The 22,307-nt window shown below is 34.5% G+C and overlaps 1 protein-coding gene across 2 annotated transcripts in view; it reads right to left on the bottom strand.

Moving 5' to 3' along the window:
• HMGCLL1 (3-hydroxymethyl-3-methylglutaryl-CoA lyase like 1) overlaps positions 1–22,307 on the bottom strand; it is a 145,445-nt gene that overhangs the window by 86,659 nt on the left and 36,479 nt on the right. The gene's annotated exons all lie outside the window — the stretch shown is intronic.

A 22,307-nucleotide genomic window follows, 5' to 3' on the forward strand; every position in this document is an offset into this window, starting at 1 on the left:
AACAGAGTTCTTGATTGCATATCCATGAATTTAGCTTTTGTGCTTGATTCTGTTTAGAGTGTGAGCTCTCTGTTTCTGTTTTTCTAACATGCATACACAAACGTGCATGCACACACACATTACAAAAAGAAAATAAGCAAACTTTTTCCTAATAATAAGCAGAAAGAAAAGCAAAGTTTTAGGAAATTGTAATAAAATGTAAAACAACTAAAGAATAATGTTAATCAAATTATCAATGCTTAAGCCTAAGTAAACATAGTATGTATAAATATTTATTAGAGACATATGTATTTTCATGATAACAAAAGTTAATAAAGAGCATGTTCCTAACCAAATACAGATTTGGACGGAGATTGGAAGTATATCATAAAGTACAATAATGGGCAAATAAACAAATTTTAATCTACAATGAATATAGGTAATATTGGTCTATATTTAATTCATCCAGCACATAATTTAACAAAAATCTTGAGACAGTGTGAGGAAGCTTATATAATGAAGCAAACAATATTTTTTTAATAGATGTTTCAATCAATAGATCAAGAAAACCAAATACTGCATGTTCTAACTCATAAGTGGGAGCTAAACAATGAGAACACATGGACACAGGGAAGGGAACATCACACACTGGGGCCTGTCGGAGGGTGGAGGTTGGGGGGAAGGATAGCATTAAGAGAAATACCTAATGTGGATGACTGGTTGATGGGTGCAGCAAACCACCATGGCACATGTATACCTATGTAACAAACCTGCACATTCTGCACATGTACCCCAGAACTTAAAGTATAATAAATAAATAAAAGAAATAAAGAAAAAATGGAAAATGAACAGAGATGATAATGAAATTCCCAGATCATGAAAACTAAATTTTGATAATCACTGAAGGTATCTTAATAAAATTATGATAAATATAGAAAGTAGAATCCAAAAAGCACTACTTTTACATTTAAAAAATTTCTCACAATATATTGGGGCCATTCAAGAAAATAACAGTATTCTGTCTTAATTTAGTCAGTAAAGGCAAGTAAGTAAAGAGTTTTAGGAAATCCTGATAGAATATCATTTTATTACAATGAATAAAAAAGGGCAGGTTCCAATTAAAGGTACAAAGTCCTTGCTTTAATTTTTTTTTCTCTTGGGGAGTTTATGTTATATTTCAATCTTAATGTTGTTTTAATGTCTAAAGTTTAACTATAAACAATGAAACTAACAATTCATTTACATTACTGTTTTGACATTTCAAAAAAACCCTTCTACATCTGGTTTTATTTAACAAATGTTTTTCAGATTTTGCAGTGATTTTTCAAATTTAAGGTGATAAAAATCCTCATGATTTGGTTAGTAACAAGTTTTGCCATCATCAGCACACAGTCTGGAAATGGCAATATCTATATATCTCTACCCCCCCCCAAAAAAAAATAGGCCTACCATGGTTAAGAATTGTTTTAAGCATGCACATTTTGATATAGATCCAAATCATCACAATGTTTGTGTAACACTTTGCAAGAGTTTTCAAGATATGCAAAGTATCATGAGAATTATAGCCTAACAAGCTTAGAGATTTTATTTGCTACTAACTCTATCATGATGTAATTAAACTAGGATAGTTCATGCTATACATATTTAGACATCCTACCATGTTGTAATTACCTGAATACTATAATGTGTTCTAAATATTTAGGCTTTCAATATGTTCTCCAGACAATGGCAATGGCTGAAATACAGTTTAAGTGTTGTTAGTGTCCTCAGCTCACTCAAATTCCCTGAGATTAGTGGAATTTCAAGATAATGCATATGAGAATGCAGTGATAAACAACAAAACAGTTTCTCAAAAACTTCTGAAAGAGAATCATGTTGGAAATTTCAACTGTTTTTTGTAAATAGGCTACAGCAGACCTAGCTTTATTCAGCTTTGCTTTATTGTATTTCACAGGTACTGTGTTTTTTACAAACTGAAGGCTTATGGGAGCTCTGAGATGATCAAGTTCTATTGGCATCATTTTTCCAACAGAATGTGCTCACTTGGTATCTCTGTGTCACATTTTGGTAAGTCTCACAATATTTAAAACTGGTTGATCATTATTATATCTGTTATGGTGATCTGTGATCACTGATCTTTGATGTTACTATTGTCATTATTTTGTGGCACCGTGAACCACACCCATATAAGATGACAAATTTAATAAGTAAAGGCTGTGTGTGTTCAACTGATCTATCAACTGGGCATTCCCCACCTCTCTCCCTCTCCTCAGGACTCCCCATTCCCTGAGACACAACAATATTGAAATTAAGCCTATTAACCTTAAAATGGCCTGTAATGTTCAAGTGAAAGGAAGACTCACATATCTCTCACTTTAAATCAAAAGCTAAAATGATTAAGTGGAGTGAGAAAGGAATGTTGAAAGCCCAGATAGGTGAAAAACCAGGCCTCTTATGCCAAACAGTGAGAAAAGTTTTAAATGCAAAGAAAAAGTCAGAAGAGAATTAAAAGTGCTATTCCGGTTTACACACAGATAATACGTGAAACAGCCTTATTGCTGAAATGGAGAAAGTTTGAGTGCAGAAGATCAAACCAGTCACAACATTCCCCTAAGCCAAAGCCTAATCCAGGGAGAGTCCTGACGCTCTTCAATATTATAAAGGCTGAGACTGGTGAGGAAGCTGCAGAAAAAAAAGTTTGAAGCTAGCACAGAAGTTTAAAGAAAGAGGCAATCTCTGTAATATAAAAGGGCAAAGTGAAGCAGCAATTGCTGTTGAAGTAGCTGCAGCAAGTTATTCAGAAGGTCTAGATAAGATTATTAATTAAGGTAGCTACACCAAACAACAGATTTTCGATGCAGACAAAACATGGCATCTTCTTCTATTAGAAGATGTTCTATTAGAAGATGTTGTTCTGTCATAGCTGGACAGAAGTCAACGGCTAGCTTCAAAGCTTATCAGGATAGGCTAACTCTCTTGTCAAGGATTAATGCAGGTGATGTCTTTAAGCTGAAGCCAATGCTCACTGACCATTCCAAAACTTCTAAGAATCTTAAGAATGATGCTGAATCTACTCTGCCTATGCTCTAGAAATAGAAAGACAAAATCTAGAGGACAGCACATTTGTGTATAGTATGATTTACTGAACATTTTAAGTCCACTGTTGAGAACTACTGGTCAGGAAAAAGGATTCTTTCAAAATATTACTGCTCATTGGCAACGCACCTAGTCACCCAAGAGCTCTGATAGAGAGGTACAAGATTTATGTTGCTTTCATGTCCTACACAACATCCATTTTGCTGCCCATGGATCAAGGAGATTTACTTTCATGACTTCTTATTTAAGAAATACATTTTGTAAGACTAGAGCTACCATAGACAGTGATTCCTCTAATGGATGTGGGCAAAGTAGATAGAAAACCTTCTGTTAAAATTCACCATTGTACATGCCATTAAGAACATTTATGATTCATGAGAGGAGGTTAAAACAGAAACATTAACAGGAGTTTGGAAGTTTATTCCAATCTTCATGGATGACTTTGAGGGGGTCAAGACTTCAGTAGAGGATATAATTGCAGATGTGGTGGAAATAGCAAGAGAACTAGAATTAGAAGTACAACCTAAAAATGTAACTGAACAGCTGCAATCTCATGATCAAACCTGAACAAATGAGGAGCTGCTTCTAAGGGATAAGCAAAGAAAATGGTTTCTTGAGATAAAATCTCCTCCTGGTGAAGATGCTGTGAACATAAAGGGTTTAAATATTACATAAACTTAGTTGTGAAAGAAACAGCAGGATTTAAGAGGACTGACTAATTTTGAAAGAAGTTCTATACAGAGTAAAATACTATCAAACAGCATCACGTGCTAGAGATAAATTTTTCATGAAAGAAAGAATCGATTGATACAGCAAACTTGTATTATTTTAAGAAACTGCCACTACCACCCCGATCAGTCAGCAGTCACCAACAGAAAAGCAAGATTCTCCACCAGCAAAAAGATTATGACTTGCTGAAGGCTCAGATGATTGTTAGCAACATTTTAATAATAAAGTATTTTTAATTAAGGTGTGTACATTATTTATTTAGATGTAATGCTATTGTACACCTAATAGACTACCACATTTTACAAGCATAACTTTTATATTCATTGAGAAGCTTAAAAATTTGTATGACTAGCTATGTTGCAATATTTGTTTTTTTGTAGTGGTCTGGAACTGAACCCACAATCTCTCTAAGGTATGCCTCTAACTTACAATTGGGGGTATACAAAAGTTCACCAATTTTTAAAATATGAGACCTCATAATTGATTTTTAAAATTCATCTCAATATTTGAATACTGCTCCATTTTAATATTTATACAGTTACTACATATCTAACATCATGGCATAGAAAAATGAAGCAGATGCAGTCCTTACATGGATAGAATATATAGGCTAGTGAGAGAAGATATATGTGTTTATATGTGCATGCATGTGTACATATTATATATAAATATATACCAAAATACAAAATAATCAACTATCATGTGATCTGAAATTCTATGCAGCACAGATGAAGAAGCATATTTCTTAACAAACCAAGGTATGATTATGACAAATATTTAAGCCGCACCTTATCTAGGCCAAATGTAAATAACTCAGGGGCCTGTTTTATAAGAGTAAAATTATTCATAGCATTTGAAACTATTGAAAACTACTTATAGAGCAAAATTATTTATATATACTCATATATTTGTATGGTAAATTATTACTTTTTAGTGTATTGCAAAAGAAAAACATTTAATAACCCTAAACTTAAAGCATACTATTTATTAAAATAGTCCAAAAATTTATACGGTGAAATGTTTTATAGGAATTAATTTTTAACATTTTTCCAAATATACAATTCTTTCATTTTCAAGTCCCACAAAATTAAAGATAAAAATACCTATCACCCTTTACTTCTCTTCAAAATGACAGAGAAAATAGAACTTTCACTGAGTAAATTTTACTCAGTTCCAACTGATAACATGCAATATGGGATGTTCAATAAAGTGAAATAAATATTTACTTTAGATGAAATACATAAGGAACTGAGAGTTCCTATTCAATTTTTGACAAGAATTGACTCCTATTCATTTATATTTTAATCAGCGATTAACTCCCCACTGCGCCAGCCCTGAACAAATGCAATTACAAAGCTACTCCATGTACAGGTCTCTAAATTCCAGAGCTGCATTTGTAATACACTTTTTATATGTAATTCTCTCATACCCATTTATGATACATGTTGCTTCTACGTTTACTATTTTAATGTAATGAGAGATTAGTCCACTACAAGTTTGCAAACTACAGAAGAGGAGAATGTTTTGGGTGGTTCTGTATTACCATAGAAATTATTCAATGTGCTTTTGTAGCTCTGCTGAAAGTGAGAAAATTTAACTGTGTGATGGGGTGGGAAATATTAAAAGTTTAAGTTAGCCCTGTTGTTAAGTGACAGAAGAGTTCAGAGGAGGATCTGAAATTCATGTGAGAAAAAAATGCAAAGATACTCTATCTTTACAGTAATGGTATCTACAAAATTATATAACTTGACCATCTCTCTTACAACTAGATTTTGTAACCTAAATATAGGACTCTACATTTTGTACCCTTTTCCCTGGCCTGGTCAAGTTGATATGACTGAGTCAAGCATCATCAGTGAGTGAGCCTCAGCCATTGTCTCTGTCTCCACTCCACCTATCTGCTAAAGGGCTCAAATTGTTTCCCTACCTTGCTCTCTAACAAGACAGATTTTATACTTTGTAATAGTATACTAGGTAAGAAGCTAGTTGAGAAGTCCTAGGAAAACAAGGAAGGTATAGCCAGAAAATCTAAATAATCTAAATAGTCATGGTGTTGGGGAAGGACAGCCTGGGATTTGAAAGGTAGGCTTTACTGGCAAGATGCTTTGACTGCTCTATAGCAGTGAAATGGTGTGAGATGAGAAGAAAAAAGGGGAATTATACAGAGTATTGCTGGGATATATAGAGCCGTTCTCCTGCAATGGTCTTCAAGTAACACATGGCGATTGGAATACCATTTAATTCCTTAGGTTCCTATAATATATTTTTTATGTATAAATCCAGGCCAGACTCTGTCAGTTGGAAGAGCTCACAATTGCTGCACTCTTTCAGAATGATGGTGTAAATATTCTCATACACTGAAAATATATAAAATCCAGTATATCATATAAGATATAGTACACAATTTTACCTCATATTAAAACTCACTGTAGAGTTGAGCAAGAGTGCATATTCACCATGTTAATGTCCTACACTAACTGGCACCAGAAGTATGTAAATACTTAAGAGAAACAAAATTCGAAATGTATACAGTTAGAGGCTAGTTTGTGCAAAATTCTTCCAAACATTACATACATACTGTTGTAAGGAACTAAATCTGTTTTCATCAATGTGAAATCAAATGGAAATTTTCACCTATCAAAAATATATTCTATATAACAATTATACTGTGCATATGTTTCTATTTTTAATTGCATAAAATTTACAAAAATAGAATATATGAAAAATCCTCCATGTGAAGTGTACAAAACTGGAGTAATTCTTCTAAAATAAAGACTATATCTGCATATAGTTACATATAACAAAGTATTCGATACATCTTAAGACAACATTACCGGGAGGCCGAGACGGGCGGATCACGAGGTCAGGAGATCGAGACCATCCTGCCTAACACGGTGAAACCCCGTCTCTACTAAAAAATACAAAAAACTAGCCGGGCGAGGTGGCGGGCGCCTGTAGTCCCAGCTACTCGGGAGGCTGAGGCAGGAGAATAGCATAAACCCGGGAGGCGGAGCTTGCAGTGAGCTGAGATCCGGCCACTGCACTCCAGTCTGGGAGACAGAGCGAGACTCTGTCTCAAAAAAAAAAAAAAAAAAAAAAAAAAAAAAGACAACATTACCAATAATGAAATATTAAACTGAAAGACATTTTTCTAATCTATAGATAAAAGTTTTATTGACAGTGCTAGAGAAAAGACTCAGTTATCTGTCTATATTCTCCATAGAAAACATCACAGTGTCGACCTTAGAAAGAGGTGAACCAAGAATGTATAGTCAAAAAATAAGAGAAAAAGAGTATTATGAAATAACCTCAGATGCTCACTTAAATTTTTAAAATAAATTTTATTTTTCTTAGTTTTGAGATATTTGTAATATGTGTTAACTTTAAAAATTTTCTTATTTCATAAGTTCTTTTTTCTCATTTAAAATTAATATTTATTTTCCTATATAATGTTGTATTTGGCATTTATAGTCTTTGTTTTTTTTAAAGAGGGTCTTCCAAATTGATGTAGTCAGCATCTACAGTTCCCTACGAGTGGCTGGCCATGTCTCCTAGTGATTTCCAGATCTCACCCAGAGACAGGTGGCCCTGAACCATCCAGACATATCAATGAGCAAGAGCACAAGCAGTTGCCTCATTTGGAGTAATGGGGCATAGACAGTAGTAAATTACTTTCAAAACTGAATGACCCCAGAGACTAGCTCAAACTTTGCATTTTGCCAGAAACACGATCCTTGAAGACAAAAGAACCTGAGACATATCTAATGATTGTACCTTGGACAATTTCATATTTCCTGGTTCCGGTGTTTGTGATGAGGGACCTAGACAGATGCAACAAGGCTAAACTTTACAGCACTTTCAGAGGCAGTAAAATAACCAAAAAGAGGAAAAGAGGAATAAACTATAATAGGATGGGTTTTTGAGTAGTGCAATTCATATTAATTACACTACTATTAATAGTAATAGTAATAGTAATTATTATCTGTTATAGGAGTACAAAAAATGATCAGAGTAAGAATTGAGGAACAGTATTTAAAGGCTCCTCCTAACCCCAGCAACTTCCATGACCTCATCATCATTCAAAGACAGCTCTGCCACTGTTAGCATAAGTCTTTCCCTTACTTCAGTCCACAGACTTGGTCTCTGCTGGTCCCTGCGACACCCACTGGTATATGGAATCAGAAAACTAAAGGATTCTAGAGGGCCTTAGAGGCATAATGAAAAAAAGGATCATTTAGAGATCCTCTAAGTGTTTAGGCTCTAAAACAGAGCTGGGGTATAAAATATTTGAAAAGGGGGATTTTTAAAGTCCTATGGTAGGATATGAAATTCGTTCCCTCCAAATATTCCAAATGAAGCATGAGTGAAGATTGCAATGACTTAATTATTTTGACATTTTGAGCATGCCTTCATATATGAAAGGATAGCATGGGGCTCCAAATTTTATTTTAATTACACCTAACTGAAATAATTAAGGTCCTTTATCTTGTTAGCTAAGCCAGAGTTACTGAGACTCAAAGCTGGAAATCTCTTAGAAAACCCATTTCCACCTAGTGGAACTGACTCAGTATACGGCATTTACTGAAGGGTCCAGTGTGCTTAGGGCTGTGCTTCCAAACACTGGCCTGAGGACTGCCTAGTCAGAATGATCTGGAACGACTTTTTAAATGCTTATTTCTATATTCCATACTGGCCCCAGTGAACCAAAAATCTCTGAGACTGTAAACTGGAAATCTGCACATTCAGTAATTTCCTCCAGTGCTTTGTATGCACAGTTTAGAAAAGTCTGCAACTCTTCCCTGGGTTAAGGAGTAGAAGTTTTGGAGTAGATTCCTGTGTAACCCACAGAGACCCTACAAAACAGATTTTTTGCTGTGCTTTACAATGAGCATTATTATGGTCCAGAGTACTGTGGTCAGGTCACACTTATCCCAACTTATTGGGCTCTAAGAAATGGATGTCGCCTTGGATCTGACATCCATGACCAATATACAACCAAGGAAAGCCTTATATTAAGGTTATCCTTACCCCAGCTGGAACTCTGTTATTGTCTCCTCACTACTGAGATTCCAGAATAATTTTCAGCTAAGGCCTTGAAGGTCTTGAGGACTCCAGACCCCTATTTTTTCTTAACAGCTCACCTCACTCTTATTGAAGTGCTCCCAGCTTGCCTTGGATGAGAGCAAAATATTTGCAGCATTATGCCTGCTATTTCATGTCTCTGATCCTTTGCATTATTCCTTCCACCTAAAAATCATTTTCCCTTTTTTATTCAGTTAATTGATTTCATTTTTCCAATATTCAACTCAAAAATTTCTCTTACATGACATTCTCAATAACCAACTTGACTTAGATGTCTCTATATTTCCTAACTTGCTTTGTATATATCATTGCTCTTATCATATTCTGTATAAATTTTGATTCATGCATCACTTTCCATTATTAAATCATTAGCTCTTTAAATACTTTGCATGAAATAAGATTTAATAAATGATTGTTGAATTGAACTGACATTTCTCTCCCTTTGTGTTAGCCGTTTATTCTAATTCGAATTCACGTTTAATTCAATCCACTTTGAATTGTGATTTTTTCCCACTAATTCTTCTAAAATTTTATTGTTAATAATGATGGTAATAATGGTAAAATCACATTTACTTTATGCTGAGTTACATGTTAAACCTATAGGTATTTAATTCTTTATGTGGCATCCTTTTATACATTTTTAACAACCTAATAAGAGACTCCTTTCCAAATTGCAATCACTTCAGGCCCATAAAATGCGGATTCACCTCTGAATAAAAATAAAATTAGGCTTTCCTTATTGAAGGAGGAGCAGAGGGCCTAGAGTTCACTGGTTTGGCCTCCCTCAAGCCAACCTTGTTGATTCCCAACCTTATTGAAGTCTAACATCAACAGAACTACATCATGATATTAGAAACAAAGATCACCCAGTTAGTGAGTGCAAAAGCCGGGCAGGGACCCAAGTCTATCTGACTGCAAAGCATTTTTTCTACACCTCCTTGATAAACATATCTTTCATATCTTCTATCTTCTATATCTTCCATATCTTCTATCTTCTATATCTTCATCTTAGTCACTGCTAAAGATTGCGTGTATCAGAATATCAAAGGCAGAGCTCCTAGAGAGAACTTACCTTCAGGCTGAACAGTTTTGCAGCATATTTTATCATCTAGCCCAATATCTCTCAAATTGAATCTGTCAACAGCATTATTTGAGGTACTTTTTAAAAATACAGATTTCTTGGTCATATTGGTACAGATTCTGAATCTGTTCTCCTGCCAGATCCAGGAATCTATAATTACCAAAACTTCTCAGGAGATGTTAGAAATCAACAAGTTTGGGGATCAAAAAGGTTGGCTTGAAGGGGGCCAAATTAGCACATTCTAGGCCTTCTGACCCTACTTCAATAAAGGAAGACTAATTATATTTTTATTCAGAGATGAATCCCAATTTTGTGGCCTTGAACCTAAAGTGACTGCAATTTAGGAGGGAGCCTCCTTAAGAAAAAGAACGCAAAAATAACTATTGAACCTTTCATAAAAACTTATAACGGATGATCACATTGATAAGACCTCTCCTACAGTCTGGAAGGGACCTCAACAAATCTTTTATGGTAACTTTCTTGTCTATATCATATATTGAAGTTCTACACAAAGTTTTACCCATGACAAAAAAAAAGTTTCACTGATAAATACTAACATTTGGAAAATACCAGTTTTGGTAAAATTTCATATCTTGCTCAGAGCAATATCAACAAGATAGTCAAGGATATTTTTGAAATACTCCAGAAATACTATCAGCAAACAAGTGAGGTCAGTTTGGTATGTCTTATTATTGGTACATCCATAAGATTTCCGAGTACATCTCATGTTCATAAATGCTCTGTTTAATCAACTATCCTAAATTTTTCTAGGAAACAGACTTAAACTCAGGGACTTATAAGCCCCCATTTTTCCTTCTCTCTAATATAGATTGCTAAATAATTTTTTAAAAATATTTCTGAAGGATTCTTTGCTTTCTTTGCCCTACCGCCAGCTCTATCACCCAGGACAATATTCATTTCTCTTCAAAATGAGTGGATAATATCAGAAGCTATTTGTCTACAATCTCCAGTAGCTGGATTAGACATAACTGATGGTATTACTTTCTGCATGCAGGCATACAACAGGAAAGAAACATAGAGCATGCAATTTCTTCAACACATGCCATCGATTACTATAAAAATGTAAATAATGTGGTTTCAGACCCTATAACTCAAAACTCAATTTGAGCAGTAACTCCTTTAAAGGCAATACATTCGTAAATTCAGTAATGAGAAAAAAATGAGACTAGAGCTCTTCCTGACAACCCTGGGTGAAAATGCTCTAGCCAGCTATGAATAGCACTGTAGCCTGGGTACAGTAACCGAGTCTCATTCACAGACTCCTTGTACAAACCCCATATATCTTAGCCTCAGTAGCACAGAGGAAATCTTGGTCTGCTTGAAGAAGTAAGACAGTTTTAATAAATCACAGTCTTACAATAATAAACACAGGAAATCTCTGGAAAATTGAACATCCAGTTTTTTTTTTTTTTCTACCCAATACCCTGTCTTGGCTGCCAAAGCTAAAATAGACTGACACCATATTCACAAAACTTCTTAAGTCCAGAAGCCTTGAAACTAATTTGGTCTTGTGTATAATTTCCTGTACTTCTTTATTCAGCATTACCTTTGTGTACTAAGGACCTCTGTACTGCCCTCTATTGGATGAAATGCCTGCATGTATCAAGAGTGACCAAAATAAGAAGCATATGGCCAACCTCTTCTACTGTAAATGCAGGCAAGACATTTGAGTCATGATCCACTAATGTCTACAAGTATTCATTTCTTAAATTAATAAAATAGACCCAAGCTACCCAAATGGATCTGTGAGTTATAAACTGGGGGACCAATATTCCGGATAAAGAAACAAAAGTCATTTTCTTCGATAGCATTTCCTAGTTTCCTAAGATAAACATAATAAATATGGATTAGTTATTCTTTGTTCAGGTCAATGCCTTTTGTGACCACCCTCCTGGTCTTCCCATGTCAAAACAATCATGTTCCCAACATCATTCTGAAGTAGGGCAAGAAGTCTCAAAGCTCCCAGTATAATTTTCTTTCCACTCAACTGTGCTGCCTCTCATATATCATGTCTTTATGTTTGATAATAACACTGTCAAAGTTGTTATTTCCCATGCATGAAAGCAGAAGTGATTTTTGAAATACTATATCTAATTGTAGTTACTGTATACAGACTGTAAACGAAGTTTCCCTTCTATACTTACACTTCTTTCTGTAACCCAACTTGCCCAGAGTGGAGGGTAGGCCTGGATGGTTGGAAGGAGACTAACTCACTGGTAATAAGACACTGGCAATAAGTAATAAGACACTGGCCGCGGAGAAAAGGGTCTTATTACCGCAACAAGCAATGCCATCACTGCAAATTTGTGGTTTGGCCATCATATGGATCCGGAGATCTCTGTTTTGATATAAGACAGAACTTTAAAAACACTGGCCAGAGTACTTGATGACAAACTGTTTAACATACCCTGGTTACTAAGTTCTATTTTACAACTCATTTACAAATATTCACTTGATTTTAAAACACCATTTATATGAGTTTGAATTTTTTTTATTAATTTTGTTCCAATTATCTATTTTAACTTTACACTTACCTTATTAGATATATATTATGGTTATTGATAGCAACTACTTATTATTCAACATTTGGGTCCAACACAAAGAACTCAATGCAGTTTTGAATAGAGACATAATAAAAGCAATAAATGGGTGAGTGAATAAATGGAAACAATCCAAGGCATAGAGAGATGAAAATGCTTTGCCAAATCATATCACAAATGAGTAAGAGTCAGGTCTTAGATTTTGTATTGCTCCACCAGAAAGCATGGGTTAAACAGACAGAAAAAGTGATAAAAACCTCAGGAAACCTGAAATCTGGAGGATCTGGCGGGGGGTCGGCGGGGGGCACGGATGACTATATTTGGGCTGCTCAGAAATGTATTTCTTATTATGTATTATAAGCAGAATTCAGTATAAGATAAGATGCATCCACCTTGACTAATAATAGTGTTAAATTTATAAATAGATTACACATTATAGCAGTATAAGAAGGTCTAAGTAAGTAGTATTAGTGCTATAAGGTTATTAGCATGAATTTGCTTCAACAAGTTGATATTTCAAAGTTCTTAATTATAACCTATAAGCTTTTGCAATGACAAATTTAAATTTGTCCAAGACATTTATAAAATAAATAGCATTCTTCAAAATATATCTTATATGTTAACAAAGAAAATATCCAATATCCATAGATGTTACAAAATATTCTACTATTCTAAAAATTATAATTCCGATCAGTGTTGATTTGATAGGTCAAATGTTCAAGATAAGTTTGGATAAAATTTTTAAAAGCAAAATAAAATCAAATATTTTATGAAATATGGTTTTGATTTACAAGCATACACTAAATAAAAAACGTATATTCTTTTTCTTTTATCAAATGTAAAACAAGTGAAACATTTGCATATATACGTTTTGCTAATGTGTAGGTTTTTACATGTAAAATCCATTGTCTAATGTGATATTCCGGATACAATATTACTTTTGGCATTCATGTTTATCTTTCTAAGTCTCTATGTTTACTACATAGAACTTAGTTCTAGAGAACTTTCCAGCAATTTAATCATCAGATAATATTAGATCAATATGTGTGTATCCAAAAATTAGAAAAGTCACTTTATTTTTATTTTTAAAACTTATTCAAATGACAACTCTTTATGAACACCAGCCAAAACATATGTCTTTAAAACTCATTATCTTAATCATTTAAAAATAACTGCTATGATATGTTTCATTTTAAGTGCTCAAGGATACATGGATAATGTATTCTTCAAAATAAGTACTCCTAGAACATATTCAAACTGGGCTATCCGGACCATGCTTAACATCTTAATGCTTTAAAGTTTAAACCAGGTTTTGAGTAATGGATGTGAATCTCCAAGTGAGCAAGTTGTACTATGGCATGATGGAAATAAGTATTACTAAATACTTTCATTCCCTCTAGTCTAGTCCCTAGGGCATACTCTGCATTTCCCAAAGTGGATTGCAGTTAAGTGGCTTAGGAGTCATATCAATGAAATGAGTTTGCACTAAAATAATATCAAAACTGTTTATCAACAGGCTAATCAGAGTAATGCAAAACAAACAAACAAACAAACAAAAAAAAAAAACCACTAAAGAGTCAGAATCAAGTCTTCCTGAGCCAACTGGACCTCTGCTTGGGTTTTAAACAATTACATACAGACCTTTCAAATGTCAATGCATGCATATAGTTCTACAAGACCAAATTTTAAGATACTTTTAGTCAGATACAAAAGTGAAATTTTAATGTGACCAAAACAGTTTTGAAAGGTTTTTTTTCTCTTTCTCATGGAAAAACTTATTTATAAATTGACAAACATGATGAACTCAATACAGCTGAATAAAAGATGAGGTGAAGCAGTGGTACCCAACCCCCAGTCCACAGACCGGTACTCGTCTGTGGCTGGTTAGGAATGGGGCCACACAGCAGAAGGTGAGCAGCAGGAGAGAAACTGAAGTTTCATCTGTATTTATAGCCATTCCCCATCACTCCCATTACCTCCTGAGCTCCACCTCCAGTCAGATCAGCAGCTGCATTAGATTTTCATAGCAGTGCAAACCCTATTGTGAACTGTATGCAAGGGATCTAGGTTGTTCACTCATGAGAATCTAATGCCTGATGATCTGTCACTGTCTTTCATCAGCCCCGTATCGAACTGTCTAGTTGCAGGAAAACAAGCTCAGGGCGCCTACTGATTCTACATTATAGTGAGTCGTATAATTATTTCATTATATATTATAATGTAATAATAATAGAAACAAGATATAGTAAATGTAATGTACTTGAATCCTCCGGAAACTAACCCCCACTTCCCATTTGTGGAAAAATTGCCTTCCACAAAACCAGTCCTTTGTGCTAAAAAGGCTGGGGACCTCTGAAGTAGAGTATTTTATTTTAATATTATGTTTTGGTTATTTTTATAAATCTAAGAACAAAGAAAACCCAACTTGTTAGTCAAAGTGTAATTGAAGAAATTATCATCCTATTGAAAAGCAGTACATGCTGAGCATAATCTTGCAGTATAATATTTTTTAGACTAGTGGGGGTAAAAAGACCAAAAAAACTTGAATTATATGTTCTGCTTGAAAATATAACAATATTAAACATAAAATTGCTGACATGATTGCTTTCATTATAAGCTTTGCTTTTTCTTAGGATATAGCTGTGGAACTACATCCCAGCTAGAATCGAAGTTGTTGAATGCTGGGTAATACCAAACAAAGTTAACAACAAATATTTTCACCTATTTTATTGCAGATTAACCTTTAAAAAAGTTCAAAGAGAAAAAATAATAGTGGCAGGGCATGGTGACTCATGCCTATAATCCCAGCACTTTGGGAGGCCAAGGTGGGTAGATTATGAGGTCAGAAGTTCGAGACTAGCCTGGCCAAGATGCTGAAACCTCATTTCTAACAAAAATACAAAAATTAGCCAGTCGCAGTGGCGGGTGCCTGTAATCCCAGCTACTTGAGAGGCTGAGGCAGAAGAATCGCTTAAACCCGGGAGTTGGAGGTTGCAGTGAGCTGAGATCGCACTACTGTACTCTAGCCTGGGCAATAGAGCAAGACTCCATCTCAAAAAAAAAACAAACAAAAAAAAACAAAACAAAAAACAAAAAAAAACCTTCCACCATCTCAAGGAAAAAAATGTTTACATTTCCATATTCTCTTCTGAGTGAGACAAAGGGTGTTTTAAACATTTACAAATATGTTTTGGGCAATTGTTTCCCCTATGTGGTAACAGTAGCAATGACATAATTGTACAGTGGAACAGCTTTAAAGTATTGCATTTTGAGTTAATCCCTACTTAAATACACAGAAATTGATTAGCAGCCCCACCTCGTGACCACAGGAATTCAGGAATTTATATCATCACTATTTGTAAAGATAGAGTAAATAATACCACTACTACATAAGTAACACTTGTATAGAACATAAATCAAATATACTGCTACATTATAAAGAGTGTCTAGTATAGTATTCAAAATATTCATTATTATTTTAGTATCCAAAATATGTGCTATTATTATATTTTTTCATTCAATAAGACAAAAGTTTGCAAATTTAGAGAAACATTTAACACAACAAGTTAAAATAATTCAGGGTATTTGTGCAAACTAAAGAGCAACAAAAATCTAATTGTTACTTTTCATTTCTAAAGTACATTGATATTTTACTCTGAAAAGAGATCCTTCTGGTGTGTATTATTTCAAAAGTAAATAGCTATTCATAAATAATTTAACATACAGAACTGAAGGATGTGTGTATGCCAGACATGTCATAGAAGTTAAAACAGACTCTGAAAAGGTGTCAGTACAGAGTTAGGACTTTGATGAACAGGTCTGGACATAAAAAAACACAGCTTCAGAAAGGCATGGACATAATTTCATTCTACATTAAGACAGTGATTTGTGTGGTTGTGTATGCTCACTGTTTTCAACACCTCATAATCTCATTTACAGCAAAACAAATTAATTTTATAAAGGGAGTGGATAGGAGTGAGGTATGTATTGGTAGCCATGACAGTACTAAAATAGGTATTTTTTTTAATTTGGGAGTTTTTTGTTTAGCTATCAACTGTACTTATTATTTAACTATTAGTAAGAAAAACATATAATTAAGTTAATTATTAGGCCAGTTTTAAAAACATAAAAGTGGCAGATTAGAATAAGGCCTCAGTGATATTTCCACTCCCACTTGCTCTTCCAGAATGCTGTGACCCAATATAAAGGTGAGGTCTGTCCCCTCCTTTTGAAACTCTGTAGGCTTTGTAACTACTTCAACTAATAGATTATGAAAAAGTAATGCTATAAAATTTACAAGGCTTGGTTATAAAAGCCATACCACATTTGCCTACCCCTTAAGACACTCATCTTTGGAGCTCTGAGCCATTTATGTTAGGTTAAAGCTGCTATGCTGTGATAAAGTCCAAACTAGCCCCTGCAGAAGACTACAAGGAGAGGCTTTGAGAACACAGGAAGAGAGAGGTGGACAGCAAGCCTACAGCTGTCCCAGCCCCCTGCCCTTGCTGTTCCAGCTCTGACCACAGTCTATGTCACTTAGTACCTAAGAAACCTCTAGCTAGAGATACTCAATTGAGTCATTACTGAATTCTTCATACACAAATACCATAAGCAAAACAAATGTTGTTATTGTTTTAAGCCATTAAATTTTAAGATTATTTGGTGTGCAGGCAATCAGAAGAACCAACACAAATTTACTAGCATTCAAGGATATGTGGCAATTACACATATTTGAATATATACATTTGCACAAACAATGAAATATTTCCCACAAGCTGCATAGTCAGTGAAAACACGTTAGACCGATTGAAGCAATGCAGAGTCTATGGTTCATGCCATTTAAGTACGGGAAAAAATGAGGTGGCAAATAGTGTATGCTTGTTTTCTATTTTCTTGAAGTGCTAACATATTTTATCTATGTGGATCTAGCTCTCAGAGCACAATTTTACCTACATGTAACCTTCAATGACCATTTGAGATCATTTACTAAAGAACTAAGTATCTTCATTCCTTCTCTGAGACCAAACATTGGACAAACAGCAATTATTTGTTATATAGGAAATTCAATGTGTTTATATAAGTTGAAAAACAAAACGAGCCTTATATATTTAGAAACAGAAAATGAACCATGACAACTCTTACAAGGGAGCAACACTAGTGTGCATACCTGCTCTATGAATTCAGGAGAAAAGACAAGAATATGAAGACTTCACCAATAAACATTTTCAGTGATTTTAATCGGTGGATTCCTAAGGATAACTGTATAATTAAATAGATCTACTTCTGTCATAAAAACATGTGGAAGACCCACAGTTGCTGAGTAGATCATCAATTAAGTGAGAGCTGGGTCATAATATGGTTTTGACCTGCATGCCAGCATCTTAGTGTGCAGGAGAAAATAGTGTTCTATGCACAGAATTGAGTATTTTAAGTCACGCTCATTTGGAGAGAATTTGGTTTAAGTCTCCCTCTCTCTTTCAATCTACATTCTCCTCTCCTCCACCTATCTGGGTAAAGGACACCTATAGCACCAGGGTATAAGAATTGTGGTCCTGGTAAATTTCACCAGGAACCTCTTTGGGAAAGTGACAGAGGCCAACTCATCTGGGCAATAATGGATGAGTCTTACTCTGGAAACTTCCCCAAATGTAAAGTTTTTCCGAATGAACTGTGCCTTATAAGCAAGCAATTTGGGGGCTCTCTGCCTCCTTTCTTTCTCACTCTCTCTCTTTCAGCCCCTTCGTGCACCCTCACATACACCTCCTCAAAATTACCTCCTTCTTTGACTCTTCTCCACACCCACCTTCCTCAAAAAGAAAAGAGCTAGGAGGAGACATCAGGACAGGACTCGGTAGCAGAAAGTATAGCCTCCTGCATCTCATCAACGTAAATCTGAATTTTAAACTTCAATCCAGTAAATGTGTCTTCAGTGCTAATAAAGAACTACTGGTATCACACACCGAAAGGAGAGCAGGGGTAAGTTCACTCGTTCTGTCTTGCTAATATTGTGCTTAGGCCATATTTGTGAGTTTTAGAGTGACTTGAAAATAATTATTAGTCTTTTACATACATTTCCTTCCACTTTTATAAAGAAAAACTGTTTTTATTCCCTGGTATTGAGACTTGTGACCCATCTATTCCAACAGTTAAAAAATAGCTAATGAGGGAGCAAATATTTTTAAACTAAGCCTTTGCCTATGGCATACATAAATGTACAATGTTATGTATACTTAATGTATTTTTATTTTTAAATAAGTGATACCCATTTAAGTCACTTGTGAATAAAATATTTACAATCAAATGGCTAAATTGAAGATGAATGTGAAACTCTAGTTCACTTTTTTAAAAGATTATTGTATTTACAGTTTAAATAGCTTACTACTAACAGCCACATTCCAAAGTTGCAATAAACTTCATCTATTTTTATAAACATGTTTTCTTTCTGCTGCTATTGTTCATTCCATGTGAGTGAAGGGCTATCTGGACTCATTTCAAATGTTCTTATATTTCATGTCACTCTAAGGAAAGCTTTTTCCAGATAAGTTGTAAAGAACATGTATTTTTTAATGACAGGTATTTTATCATCTCTAGCCATTCAGGTTATAGGTGTGGGATCCTGTTTTATATGGCACCCTGCTACTGTGGAACTCTTATTTTAGCTTTTTGAGTTAGAAAGGCTTTGCCAAACAAAACAGTAGGAGGGAAACTGTAAAAAGGCTTTAAAATCCTAAAAAAAGAAATAAGTGATCAAGCAGCAATCTAAACATAAAGTAGAGGACTATTCCCATGACCTACGTTTGAGGAAAAAAATATAAGATGCAGAGAATTAATAGAATACCAATTTAGATCCACACACATTGTCCTTAAAAGTAGAAATTATTTCAACCAATATATATGTAAGCCGGTGTACTAAAATTATTGTCAAAAATCTCAGATGTTAAGTTAGACAAGTCTGACCTCAAAATTTTTTTTCTAAAATAAGAGAGTAATATAAAAATTCAAAAGAGAAATTTTAAAATGATCTGCTCAGACAAGCTTCCTGAAATCTAAATCAAATTGCAAAAATAGAATATCCTCAATATTTGCCTCTGACAAACATTTAATGTGTTATATAGTAAGTGACTGATACAACTTTGGAAGATAAATTTCATCTCTGTCTTGGATTCAGGCACATTGATCTTTTACAAGTATGTGATTGATTTAAACCACTTAAAAATTGGAATGTATATAACTAGATGAGTATTAAAGTAGAATATATAACATAGTCTTTAGTATTTGAAAGGCAAAATATCTTCAATTATTCAACTTGGGCTCAACTCAATATTGTAAGTATACACATACTTCAATCTTCAGAATAAAGGCTAGTCATCAGAAAAGGCTCGTATGAACCCCTTGTATGAACTTGTATGAACCCCTTGTATGAACTTGTATGAACCCCAAGAACTGTCCGTCAGTTTGTCTGCTAGTCAGGCATTCCCTTAAATAACAGTAGTGAGCACTGGTCAGGAGTCAGGTGCTCTGGACTGTGGGCATTCACACTCAGGGACCATTTACGTGCCTTAAAATCTCCAACATTCCGGTATTGCAGGCATCGCTGCTGGGATTTCCAAGGTTTAGAGAGGTTAAGTCACTTATTCAAGTTCAAGGCAGAATGTGAACAGGGACACAGTTTTAGAAGCACTTCCTGTCACCACAGCTGTACTCAAAAGCTATGTGGGGGAATTCAGTCGCTTATTCAATAATACTTTGAGCCTAGGAAGAGTTCATTAAATTTCAGTAGGTTAAGCCCTAAATTCAACTCGGGAACAAACCTAGAATAAATCATATCATTTTATAGTTCCATCACATGTATCTACTTAATGTGAGGTCAGAAGGCATTTTCCAATTACTTCTCACAAAGGGACTGCCTTTTTTTTTCTTCTGTCCATCTTTTCTCTTAACTAGCTATGCAAGAAGTATAGCCTTCTGAAAAGGATTTCCACCTTATCCTTCTAAATTTCACTGGGTATGTCCTAAGTCAGTTTTTAAAAAATCTATCATCAATTTCCACTCTTGCATAATACTAGAATGTGGCCATGAACATTACTATAGGAAAGACTATTTTGTAGGCAGCTTTATAACACCACTGGGGAAACAAAAAAGAATTTTGAAGAGGGCTAGCAACATTTAGTACCTGAAATATAACTTTGGTTGGTCAATATTCATCAAATAATATTAGCAAAATCTATTCTCTTTCCTAACACTAATTCTAAAGTTATACAAGCCTATTCAGTTTCTCTCCAGCAATCATCAAATATGTGAAATTAGCAAAGACTGTATTAAAGACAGAAGTAACTTTATGAAGATATAAATATAATAAAAATGTCTAGAACTCCCTTAAAATTAATGGTGGCTAGTGAAATAATAGCTAGCATTTTACAAATTGACAATTTCAAGGAAATATAACTAGCCTAGTCAAACTAGTAGTGTTTTCCTAAAAAATAATTTTGTGACCTTCATTATACAGGACCAAATACATGAACAAAGTCAGAATCAGTTGCCCATACCAGAGAATTGAAAGTAATATGGTATTGTTCTCTCAGACTGATTGATTTATTTTTATTTTACAGTTATTTATTGAGCACTTACTCACCATGTACTAAGAAATAGGTATACAGTGATAAGCAGAAGATAAAAGATACATGATCACTACTTTTATAATATTTATGGTATAGGTAGTGGCTAATCAAAACAAAATACACACATACACACACACACACACACACACAGAGTAAACAGTGACAATGGGATAGAGAAAATTAGTTTCTTTTGAGGATAAATAAAAGTAACTCTCTGTGAAAGGTGACATATTGCTACTACTCTTAATCCTATTGTGGCTTCTGTTACTTCAAATGTAATACAATTAAAAAGCCTTTAATGTTTTAAGCCTTTTTATCTAATTGAGTTCCAACTGCAGAGAAATGCAGAAATACAGATATACATAAGCAAGTATAGGTAAAGTGCTATATGGACAGAGGCAGGACATGTAAATAGAGGACAAGAAACAGTTTAGTTTAGCAGTAGCTTCCACAAAGTAATACAGTTAACGCTAAGAAGGAAAAAAAAATCGGCCAGGAATAGACAGTCTTGAATACCCCATCAAATTTCCAGGCTTTGTCAATTCTAAGTTCATTAAAGAACTTAGAATGTGACTTTTTGGCCTAAAGACAGAAATGTCATTTGACCTACCAATCCCATCACTGGGTATATACCCAAAGGAATATAAATAATTCTATCATAAAGACACATGCATGTAAATGTTAATTGCAGCACTATTCACAATAGTAAAGATGTGTAATCAGCCCAAATGCCCGTAAATGGGAGACTGTATAAAGATAACGTAGTACATATATACTGTGGGATACTGTGCAGCCATAAAAAGAATGAGGTCATGTCCTTTGCAGGGATATGGATGAAGCTGGAGGCCGTTATCGAACATATTATCTAGCACATTAACTAACACAGGAACAGAAAACCAAATACTGCATGTTCTCACATACAAGTGGGAGGTAAATGATGAGGACACATGGACACATAGAGGGGAACAACACACACTGGAGCCTATCGAAGAGATGAAGGTGGGAGGAGGAGAGGATAAGGAAAAATAACTAAAGGATACTAGGCTTAAGACCTAAGTGATGAAATAATCTGTACAACAAAATCCCATGACAGATGTTTGTTTACCTGAGTAACAAACCTGCACTTGCAACCCAGAAGTGAAAGAAAGAAAGAAAGAAAGA

This window comes from Macaca thibetana, chromosome 4 (genome assembly GCF_024542745.1).
Source record: "Macaca thibetana thibetana isolate TM-01 chromosome 4, ASM2454274v1, whole genome shotgun sequence".
Classification (NCBI taxonomy): domain Eukaryota; kingdom Metazoa; phylum Chordata; class Mammalia; order Primates; family Cercopithecidae; genus Macaca; species Macaca thibetana.